At 36.3% G+C, this 12685-nt stretch overlaps 1 protein-coding gene and 1 non-coding gene across 2 annotated transcripts in view; both read left to right on the top strand.

The window, feature by feature from the left end:
* Nucleotides 1-12685, top strand: part of LOC125118114 (teneurin-1-like) — a 79475-nt gene that overhangs the window by 12620 nt on the left and 54170 nt on the right. The window lies entirely within an intron of this gene.
* On the top strand, nt 9161-9351 carry LOC125119002 (U2 spliceosomal RNA). Its single transcript, XR_007132967.1, has one exon. It is a non-coding gene; the product is annotated as a U2 spliceosomal RNA (small nuclear RNA).

Below are 12685 nucleotides of genomic sequence, written 5' to 3'. Positions count from 1 at the left end.
TCTAGAAGTAGATGGTTCCTGAAGCAGTGAAGAGTAAAAAAGATCATTCAATGGGAATATGTATAGTCAGAGATAAAGAGAGCCAAATATAAGACCCTGGGTAACATCTGAATTTAAAATAGTGGGCAGAAGAAAGAGCTGGTCTTGAAATGTCAGGGAAGAATCAAAAGGAAGGGGTATCACATAAGCTAAGGGAAGAGGTTTTCCAGTGGGCAGATGTGACTACATACTCAAATACTTCAGAATTAACAAGTAAAATGAAAATTGGCAAAAAATAAATAGGCAGTTTATAAGCTCATTGCTGACTTTAGACCAGATATTCTCCACTTTCTCTGGGCATTAAAAGTCTGGGAAGTTTTACAAATCCTAGTGCCAACACTGCATCTAAGACCAATTTTTATTTTATTTTGTTTTTTTGGCTGTGCCCATGACATGCAAAAGTTCCCAGGCCAGGGATCAAACCCATGCCACAGCAGTGACAACCCAGATCCTTAACCCACTGAGCCACCAAGGAACTCCATCTCAGACCAATTAAATGAGAATTTTCAATGATGAAACCCAAGCATTTAAAAATCTCCTCAGGGGATGCCAGAGTACATCCAAGATGAGGATCCACTGCCTTAGAGTTAACAATTTCAGTCTCAGATGCCAGATCACAAGGATTTGAAGAATGAGTACAAATGAATGTCATGAATTGAATAAGGCTCTATTGGAGAATGCTTCAGGATCTCAGGTGGAAGCAAAGACTTTGAAAGCATGCATTGCTTCTTATGAGACAGGGAGTATGTTCCAAGATGGAGTGGCAAGAGTTGACGTTTGTATCTTGATGATCTCAGTCTTCTTAGATAAAGGAGAGACAAGGCTATCTGTTGTAAGTTTGCATCAAGTCAACAGCTTTAGATGAGTAACAGGGGAGGTTTTTGACCTGGCCAAGATGGAGTGTACATACATACCTGCAGCTCAGATGAGGCAAGACTGAAGATGGAGATATGGGAATATTAATAACAATACATATTATTGACCACTGTATGCTGAGTACTCTTTTGAGTGGATTCACATATAGCTTTTGTTTAGTCCTTGTCCTAACCCAATGATGTAGAGATAATCATCATGACCTCTATTTTATAGAAGTACATGGCTTGAATAAATAGCAGAGCTAAAATATAAATCCATGACTGATTAAAGCCTATGTTCTTTCTGCTACACTATTAGGTGCAGCTCTAGTAGATGATGTTCACAGTGTGCTACATGCTTTAAATATTCATTCTTATTTGAAAAAAAATGGTTTCCAAACAGTATTGAGTGCCAAATTGAAGTTGTAAGTTCTTTATTTTTCGGGTGCCACTCTGTAACAGATTTAAGGGAGATAGGATACATACTTTATGTGTTAAAGTTTCTTCTTCTAATGAAGAGAACTCCAGACTCTCCTCCATATTGTTATCAATGATCTTTGTACAGCACAAATCAGGTCATACCATTCTTCGAAAATCCTTCAGCACCTCCCAATCCCCAGAGTAATCGTTCTTTGCAGCAGGAAGCAGAGGGGGGCACACTACTAAATGCTTCAGGAATCTGATGGAAGCTCTGAATCTTCTTTTCAGAAAAAAAAATGCACATACACAAAATATCTGTCATTTATTTCAAGGTTTTGGGGAATATTTGAAGTCCTTCTGCATCCATGGACCATGAATTTAGAGTCTCTACTAAGGGAATTTCATTTCCTCTTAGTTAATGCAACTGAGATCTTCCAAGATTTAGTACTAAAGGGAGAAGCTACAAGAAGCTGTTGGGGGTGGAAGGCTTAGCCTCTGACTTTCACCTTCCCTTGGCACTGAGTGACTTTGATTTACTACATTCATCATCACCTAGGAAGTTTTCTACCCAGTGTTAAATCCACAAATAATCTACATTTTGTTTCTAACAGGGGAGACAATATTTCCTTATATAGACATTTATATAACATCCCCACATACAAATGATTTCAAGTTATGCTGATGTGTACAAAAATATGTATTGTAGAGGTAAGTTTGGAACCCACTTTTGGAGAAGGGAAGGGAGCCATATAGGTGGAAAAATGGAGGAAAGATATTTACCATGATGCAGCATAGAATTTGCACCTTCAAGCATCCTTCTGGAAGTCCTCATTTGTATAAAACTCTTGTTTGCTTTTCATCACTTAGCTGTGAGTATAGGTAACCATAGTTAGTCACAATTAGTTACTTCCTGGACAAAGTCATTATCAAATGGTAGGATTCACCTAGTAGGGCTAAATTTCATGGAAATAATTCTCTGTATAGATTTTTTTTACCTTTTTGCATTAAAAAATTAAAGTATCATTGATTTACAGTGTTGTGCCAATGTCTGCTGCACAGCATAGTGACCTAGTCATATATATATGCACATTCTTTTTCTCATACTATCTTCTATCATGTTCTATCACAAGAATTTGGATATAGTTCTTTAACTTTATAAAACAATAAACAGAGAGTTCCCACTGTGGCACAGTGGGTTAAGAATCTGACTGCAGTGGTTCAGGTCACATCAGAGATATGGGTTTGATCCCCACCCTGGCGCAGTGGGTTAAAGAATATGGCGTTACTGCAGCTATGGCCTGGGAACTTCCATATGACACTGGTGCAACCATAAAAAAATTATAACAATACACAGTTACCACTAATTACAGACATAATACACAGTTGTGGGTCTTTTTTTAACCTTTGATCATCTTTCTTGTTGATGGACATTCTTTATCCAGGAATAGTTAAGTCAGTTTCCTAATTCTTCATCCAAGCTGCTTCTGAGGCTACATGGCCCTTTTAGCTCTCAGTCTGAAAATATCTCTTGCCTCTGCTACTATCTATCCCTGAGCCCACTTTGCTTGATACTATGTTTAACCCTTTAATGCTTCTCAATTTAGATTAAAACCTACACCATAGTATGGAGAATAATTCTGGTATTCTCTTTTTAAATAACTTAATTCAGTGGAATTATGTACTTTTTCCTATGAGTATGTACATAATTTCAGAAGCAAAAAATGGCTCCCTAGCCAAGCGTCACAGAGATGACTATGCCCTGGGAAACAAAGCAATTGTCCTCTTTTTAGGTACATAACTTGGTTCTTTTTTATGAATTTCTTGACCTACAGGGCAGTCTCAAAGGGGATTTATACCCTGGGAATGTGAAGACTGGGGAGAAATAAAAGCTTTATTCTTTTTTTTTTTTTAAACTCTTTAGGGCCCATTTATTATATGGTTAACACAAAGGCCAGTCAAAGCTAAGTCAGATCATTGGAATGACAAACATGATAGATAACATGGTTGAAACAGAGAGACTACTGAAGACTGATGAAAAAGGGAGGTTGGTAAAATATAGAAGAAAGCAGTTGCTAAACCTAAAAAGTGAAATGAAGGGGCATGGATTTGGTTCAATAGATAACAGGGAAACTCTACAGCATCTTGAAGGGTTTTAGGTTATAGATTTGATTGAGACTATATCCATCCTACATGTTGATTCTCTTTTATCACAAAGATTTGAGCAAGATTTAGAATTGGCATTTCAAAATGTGGCTTTATGTTTATGTGAACAGCAAAAGCAGTTTTAAATATCTGCAAAGGAATGACTGTGAGGTATGCCAACATGTCCTGTCAGGAAATCGTCCTGTCAGAAAATTGTTATTCTGCTTTTTTGGTATCTGTGATGAGAACTAGTTCCATATACAAATAAGTTCTATTTATTTTCAGCACTTTTCTTTCTCATTATAATTCTGAAAGGGTCTAGAGGTGACAGAAGATAAATCTTGAATCCCCTGGAACCTTGAAAATATCTCATTTGAAGCCATTTTACTAAAAGCTGAGGATTCTGCTGTCCTGTCAGTATAAACTGAACCATATGCAGTGCTATTTTGGTGCCAATCATTCCTGTAACACATGAAATATTTAATTTTATTACTCTTTAGTCTTTAACTGAGCAAATGACCCTTTGTGTCTTTCATGTCATGTAAAAAAAAGTTAGAAATGAACTCAAGACAAAACAAAACAAACAAAAAAAGAAATTAATAAAGAAACACCCAAACCTTTTTTTTAATAGAATTTAAAGGTTTGAGGTAACATTCATTTCACTGTCTTCAACTAAGACATTTACAAGCCTTCACTACTAAAGTTCAATTATGTCTCCTCATTAATGGTTCAAGTCTAGAGTTTCAAGAACACTTTAAAAAATTATCACATTGACATACAACTAGCCTGAATGTTAACATGTCTCAAATTAATCAATAAACATGGTTCAAAACCACCTTCAATAATTGGAAAAAAATAATCTGTGATTTTGAAAAATGAGAGTCATAGGAAATGCAGAATTTTATTGTACGTTTTCTGTGTATAAATGCACATATGTCATGTACTTTATAATCACCATCATTTATATGTAACATAATTTATATTTTGTAATTTTATATTTATTTATATATATAAAATTTAAAAGAACAGTAAAGATCAATTTTTAATAGAATTTCTCTCTGATTTTTTTCTATTGATTTCATTTTCTTAAGCAAGGCATACTTGTATGTAATAATGGAGAGGCAAAACAGAAGAGAAGCTATATGGAGTAGCATTGGATATTTCTGCTTCCTGTTTCTCACATAGTTTCCCACCCCAAATGCCCTAAGCCCCAAGTATTCTCAGCAAGTGTTAGTGGCTCACAAGTTATGTGTTCTCAGTTGTTTCCCTCAGACTACCTTCTATTTAGTTAGGAATAAAGCTGATTTCTGACACATTCTAACTGTAACACACAGCCAAGGCATCAGTCCGTATGTCCTTTCCAATCCACACTATGATTTGCAGGGACAGCATAGCTGGTCAATAGACTATGGAACGTACCTGATCTGTTTGACTTAAAAGTACAATCGGGCTGGCTGTGCCATCTTTCTGCCACCATGCTTTTGAAATTAACTTTAGAGCCTATAGAAGTATTTGGCACATAATAGGTATTTTATGAATATTTATTGAACAATTGAATATTAAATGTGTCACACTTAGCATTCTCTTCTGGTGAATTAAATTTGTAGAAGGCTCAAATTTGAATTTTGGCTACCTTGATTGCTTATATATCTTTTTTACTTTTCATAGAAGAGTATTTGACAGTTTTAGTTGTTTTTTTTTTTGTCTGAATGGTTTGTAGTCTTTGCCATACATAAATAACAAGTTTAAATAAAATGATTATGCAGTTGGAAAGTAAGTTCAGGAGTTCCGTCGTGTCTTAGCAGTAGTAAACCCAACTAGTATCCATGAAGACGTGGGTTGGATCCCTGGCCTTGCTCAGTAGGTTAAACTATCTGGCATTGCCCCAAGCTGTGTTTTAAGTCACAGATGCGGGTCAGATCTGGTATGGCTGTGGCTGTGGATGTGCCTGTGGCTGTGGCTGTGGCCAGAGGCTACAGCTCCAATTCAACCCCTAGCCTGGGAACTTGCATATGCTGCAGGTGAAGTCCCATGGTAAGTTCAAAACCTTTTTCAGGAGTTCCCATTTTGGCTCAGCAATAACGAACCCGACTAGTATCCATGAGGATGTGGGTTCAATCCCTGGTCTTGCTCAGTTGGTTAAGGATCTGGCATTGCTGTGAGCTGTAGTGTAGGCCAGTAGCTGCAGCTTTGATGATGCAAGCCCTAGCCTAAGAACCTCCATATGCCACAAATGTGGCCCCCAAAAGCAAACAAAACAAAACAAAAAAAATCTTTTGCAGTTAACAGCCCAATATTTATTGACAAAAAGCTTTTAAAATATGTGTCTTCTTTTTTTCCATGCCTTAGTTGATGGAGTTGGATTTGGACATGGGATTGATTTAACTGACTTTATATGTTCCCAGGAGGGCATTATTCTGATCAGTTATATCCAGTTTTATGTACTAGACTATACATGTAGAAGTTTGTGAAGAATGGCCTCAAGATAGAAATGAGGAAACTGAAAGTTTGGAGATGGCTTTGGATTGTTCATATTTATCTCATTCTTATAAATGCTGTCAGTAGTGAATGGAAAAGGAGGTAGTTACAATAAAATGAGGCTCTCTATTATTTAGACACTTAATTGTGTTTATACTATACCAATAAGATGATCTGAAATGTATATTTGCAATTCTTATTTGCACATATTTAAATATTGTGGGATTGGAATGTACATTTCAGTGTAAAGTTTGGAGCCCATGTTGTTAAGAGTTCTGCTTTTGTAAGAACACCATGAAGAACTGTTGTCCTGGGATTTGTAATCTTACAAGACTTCCAGATTCAACAAAAGTGTCATCAGAAAGTTAGCTTTTCAATGAACTAAACAAACTCTCATAAGTCATTCTCATGGTAAAACACTTGAACTTTTGCAAAAATAACTCTTTAAAAAATAGAAGCTGTAAAAAGAACACAATTAAGCAGTTTTTATTACTCAGGTTCCAAACCAAAGTTCAAAGCACTTAGAATTGAATCACAAGGCTGCCAAGGACCTTCAGAGAACATACCCTCAGGCAGAACTACACTAAACCTACAGCTCTATGAGTTACATGAAATTTGATTCTATTTCAGTCGTATCACCAATCTTTGGTGATAGTATGGTGTGTTGTTTTTTTCCCCTCCCTGTGTTAGCATAACAATTCTGATTTTTCATTCTTTTTATCCTAAATCTCACGAGAGTTCAACTCAGTCATCACTGTTTTCCAGATGAAGCATTCAATAAGTATTTATTGATTATTGATTTGGAAAGCATAAAGAAATTTCTACCATTTTCTAATGTTTGACAATTTTTATTGCTAAGTGTATTTTACCAGAATTCCACAGGTAGAACTTTAAATCCCTTTCTCCTTGTCCTATCTTTGGAGACTATAGAGTAAAACTAGACAGCATTAACCAGTAACTGGGTATTTTTATATAGTGCAGTATTTTGCACGTAGTGAGCTATGCATTGAACAAATATGTATAAATTAAAAAGTTGAGTATCTTGGTTTTGATGTATTTGTTGATGAATTATTCAGAGTGGTATAAGAAAAAGAGTACTGAACTAATAGTGATATGAGTTCAAATTTTTCTTTTCTTAATAGCCTTGCACAGTTCAGTATTCTTTCTCTTATACCACCCTGAATAATTTATCCGAGCTGCAGCTGCAACCTGTGCCACAGCTGCAGCAAAGTTGGGTCCTTAACTCACTGCATGGGACTGGGGATTGAACCTGCACCACCTCAGAGACAATGCTGTATCCCTAGCCTGCTGTGCCAGAGTAGGAACTACTTCACTCTTGCCATTTTTATTCAATATAGTTTTGGAAATACATGCCAAATCAGTCAGAGAAGAAAAATAAATGAAAGGAATCTAAATTGAAAAAGAAGTAGTAAATATATCACTGTTTGCAGATGACATAATACTATACATAAAAAATCCTAAAGACACTATCAGAAAACTACTAGAACTCATCAATGAATTTGATAAATTTACTGGATACAGAATTAATACACAGAATCCCTTGCCTTGCTATATGCTAAGAATGAAAGATTAGAAAGAGAGATTAAGGAAACAATCTCATTTACCAGCTCATCAAAAAAAAAAAAAAAACACAAAAAAACCCCCTAGGAATAAACCTACCTAAGGAGGCAAAAGACCTGTACTCTGAAAACTATAAGATACTGACATAAGAAATTGAAGACAAAACAAACAGATGGAAAGAGGTACCATGTTTTGGATTGGAAGAATTAATATTGTCAAAATAACTGTATAAGACAATCGATAGATTCAGTACAATATCTGTCAAATTACTGAAGGAATTTTTCACAGAACTAGAATAAAATAATTTCAAACTTCTATGGAAACACAAAAGACCCCCAAATAGCCAATGCAATCTTGAAAAAGAAAAACAGAGCTAGAGGAATCAGGCTCCCTTATTTCAGACTATATTACAAAGCTACTGTCATCAAAACAGCATGGTACTAGAGTTCCCATCGTGGCTCATTGGTTAACGAATCTGACTAGGAACCATGAGGTTGCAAGTTCGATCCCTGGCCTTGCTCAGTGGGTCAAGGATCCAGCGTTGCTGTGAGCTGTGGTGTAGGTTGCAAACATGGCTTGGATCCCATGTTGCTGTGGCTCTGTCATAGGCCGGCGGCTACAGCTCCAATTTGACCCCTAGCCTGGGAACCTCCATATGCCGTGGGAGCAGCCCAAGAAATGGCAAAAAGACAAAAACAGCATGGTGCAGAGTTTCTCCTGTGGCACAATGTGCTGAGGATCAGTGTTGTCTCTGCAGTGGCTCTGATTGCTGCTGAGATGTGGGTTCAATCCCTGGCCCAGCACAGTGGGTTAAGGATCTGACATTAGTGCAGCTGTGGCATAGGTCGCAGTTGTAAGCTGGATTCAATCCCTGGCCCAGGAACTTCCATATGCTGTGGGTGTGGCAAAAAACAAACAAACAAACAAAAAACAGTATGATACTAGCACAGAGACACATAGACCAATGGAATAGGTTAGAAAGCCCAGAAATAAACTCATGCATTTATGGTCAATTAACCTATGACAAAAGAGGCAAGAATATACAATGGAAAAAAGATAGCTTCTTCAATAAATGATGCTGGGAAACAGTGGACAGCTAGATATAAAAGAATGACATTAGAGCATTCTCTAACACCATATATGAAAATAAACTCAAAATGGATTAAAGACCTAAACATTTGTCTGGATACTATAAAACTCTTAGAGGAAAACATAGGCAGAACACTCTGACATAAATGGCAACAATCTCTTTTTTGATTCATATAGTAGAGTAATGGAAATAAAAACAAAAATAAGCAAATTGGATGTAGTTAAAAGCTTTTGCACAGCAAAGGATACCATCAACAAAACAAAAAGTCAAGGTATGAAATGATAGAAAGTATTTGCAAATACTGTGACCAAGGAATTAATTTCCAAAATATAGAAACAGATCATACAATTCAATATAAAAAAACAAACAACCCATTCAGAAAATGGACAGAAGCTCTAAATAGACATTTTTCCAAAGAAGACATACAGATGACCAACAGGCACAGGAAAAAATGCTCAACATCACTAATTATTAGAGAAATGCAAATCAAGACTATAGTGAGGTACCACCTCACACTGGTCAGACTGGCTATGATCAAAAATCTACAAATAATAATATCACTTCTCCACCTCTTGGCTAAGATCAAATATGGTATCTGTTCTTATCAGTTTAATATCTGATATATCCTCTATCCAAGGACAATGTATTAAATGGGTTTTTGGAGCAGGGAGTTAGAACAGGAGCTTTCTCCATCCACCCCACGCATTGACCTGATATTGAAGTACCTCCAGGAACAGTGCACCCCCTTCAGGGAGAAAATTGTACCAAAGGCAGTCTCACTTCAGCTCTCCTAGTGATCTCTCTCTCTCTCTCTCTCTCTTTTTTTCCCTCTGTACCAAGCCCCATTTTTCCTGGAGGTAGAGGTTGGTGTCCCACCTGTGAGTCATCAGCTGCTTTTTCTCACATTTTCCATGCCTCTACAGTCTTACCTCTTGCTTGGCTCAAGGAAGGAGAGCTTGCTTTGCCAAAGCAAAGTACTTTCCTGCATCCATTCTCATCCATAGACCAACTACTAGACTAATTTCTTTCCTACTCGCCAAGTATCCCGGGAAGGTGGACTTGTGTCACCCACCCTGCTAGTGACTCTTTTAGTTTTGTTCTGCTTCCTTCGACCTGCAACTGGGGACAACACTGTTGTAAGCACAGGACAGATTTTTGAAACCCTGCCACACAGTTGAGTGGTTTTCTGGGTTCAAGTCCTAAAGGTGAGCATCTTGGCTTGCCTTCCACTTGGGCACTCTTACATGCCTGCTGTCACACCACTGCTGAAGCTCATGAGTGATGCCTCCAGGACAAATCTCATCATGCTCCATCCTCATCTCTCAGGCACCCCCATCTCTTCTCTGCCACTCACAATCTCCTCCCCCCATATCTCCTGAAACTTGCTTATTTGCTAGATCTCACATATATTTGCAGCATTCTTAAGTGTTTTTCTTGATATGCCTGGCTTACTACCTTGCCCGCTGCTCCTGAGGTTTACCCCAGCCGACAGTTTTGTTGATGATCAGTTTCTAGTAGAGGAGTTCCTTGTTGGTGGTTCAGTGGGTTAAAGATCTGGTATTGTCACTGCTGTGGCTTGGGTCACTGCTATAGCACTATTTCCATCTCTGGCCTCGGAACTTATGCACACTGTGCGCATGGCCGAAAAAAGAAAAAGAAAAAAAAAGTAAAAAAAAAAGTCTACAAATAATAAATGCTAGAGAGGGTTTGGAGAAAAAGGAACCCTCCTACCCGATTGGTGGGAATGTAAATTGGGACAGCCACTGTGGAGAATATGGAGGTTCCTTTAAAAACTAGAAATAGAACAAATTGTGAGGACATATTTATATAGTTACACTGTTTTTTAACCAACTTATGCATTTTATATTTTACTTATTTTCAGAGGGTGTATTGTTTTTGTTATGCTTACCAGTTAAGTTATTCTTTTTACTATGCTATATAAAATATTTAATGGTATATAAGGCTTTCTTCTTTATAAACTTTAGTTACATAATATAGCAATTTAATATAATGCTAATTTTTAAAGAAAAATTGAAATATAATAGATAAAACTAAGTAGTAAAGCTTTTTAAAAGGGTAGACACCTCTGTCTGCAATGGAAGCAATGATCTTGTTGCTTAGCAGAAACATCTCATTCTAATATATAATTTGCTGTTAAATAAGTTCTAGAATAACATGTTTTGGGGAATTTTCCCCTTAGTAGATTAAAAGGAAAATGAGGAAAGAGATTTGTTGGGTTCTATTACTCATGGTCTTGCTTATGTTGTCTCAGTTCTCACAATAGAAATGGGAAGCTCAGAGAGGTTAAATGGTTTTATGCAAGTCACAAATGTACTCAGCAGATTACTAGAGAAGATGGATACTTAGGTCTGTCAGGCCTACAGATTGTCACTCTTGTCAGAGAGGGGCCTTGAAACACAGATTGAAATACTGTCCCTCCTACAAAGCTTGGATATTCAGTGGTAACTGCTATTGTCGCTGGACGCATTTCTTTACCACCCACTGAATTCCAAACCTTGTAATTTCCCTTTCTTGTAATCTCGTTCACTTAGCATAATGTTTTTGAGGTTTATTTGTATTGTCGCCTGTATCATTAGTTCATTCCTTTTTATTGTTGAGTAGTATTCCATCACACGGACATACCACTTTGCATTTATCCATTTATAACTTAACAAACATTTGGATTGTTTCAATTTTTGAGTTTTTTAAAAAATTACCCCTGCTCTGAATTCTTAAGTACAAAACATTGAACAGATGAATTTTCCTAACCCCTAAGGAGTGAAATTCTTGAGTCTTATTACAACTTTTTAAGAAATGAAAGAATGCTTTTTCCTAAGTATCTGTGACACTTTATATCCTCTGTTTTATAATCGAAGCATAGTTGATTTGCAATGATGTGTTAATTTCTGCTGCACAGCAAAGTGATTCACTTATGTGTATGTGTGTGTGTGTGTATATATATATATATATATATATATATATATATATATATATATATATACACATTCTTTGTTTGTCTTCTTTTCCCTTGTGGTTTATCTCAGGATATTGAATGTAGCTTCCTGTGCTATACAGTAGGACTTTGTTGTTTAGCCATTCTATGTATGATAATGTGCATCTGCTAGCTTAACCAGCAATTTATAAATATTGCAGTTTCCCTACATCCTCATGAGCACTTGGGGTTAAAAGTCCTTTCTTGTTTAACATTGTAATGCTTATGTGAAGGTGTCACACTGTGATTTCTGTTGACAATTCCATGATGAATAATAGTTGTGAGGTTCTCTCCACCCACATATTTATCATTTGTTTACCTTATTAGGTGAAATGTCTATAAAAATATTTGTGTCCATTTTTTATTAGATTGCCTGTCATTCAATGGTAATGGTTGAGTTGTAGAGTTTATTATACATTTTGGACACAAGTCTTTTATCAGAACTACACTTTCCAAATACTTCCTCCTTTTTTGTGGACTATCTTTGTATTTTCTTAATGAAGTCTTTTGAAGAGAAAGATACATAAATTTTTTTATGTAAAAAACAAAACAAAAAAAAAACTAGAAATAAGTTACTATATGATTCATCAATCACACTCCTGAGCCTATATGCAGAGAAAAGTATAACTTGAAAAGACACATGCACTCCTGTGTGCATAGCCAAGACATGGAAACAACCTAAATGTCCATTGCCAGATGAATGGAAGATGTGGTATATATACACAATGGACTATTAAACAGCCACAAAGAAGAATGCAATAATGTCATTTGCATTGACATGGATGGACCTAGAAATTATCATCCTATGTGACTTGAGCCAAAGACAAATACTATATGGTATTGCTTATATGTGGAATCTAAAAAAAAAAAACAAACAAACAACAACAAAAAAAAAACAAAAAAAAAACAAAACCAAAACCATACAAATGACACAAATCTGGGTCTAGAAATAGACCTGCAGACATGGAAAACAAACTTATGGTTACCAAAGGGAAAGTACGTGGGAGGGATAAATTTGGAGTATTGAATTAACATCTATACACTGCTATATATAAAATAGATAACTTGGAGTTCCTGTTGTGGCTCAGT

The sequence above is a fragment of the Phacochoerus africanus genome, chromosome X (genome assembly GCF_016906955.1).
Source record: "Phacochoerus africanus isolate WHEZ1 chromosome X, ROS_Pafr_v1, whole genome shotgun sequence".
NCBI lineage: Eukaryota > Metazoa > Chordata > Mammalia > Artiodactyla > Suidae > Phacochoerus > Phacochoerus africanus.
Note: the sequence above shows the minus strand (reverse complement) of the source record. Positions and strands in the feature narration are given on the sequence as shown.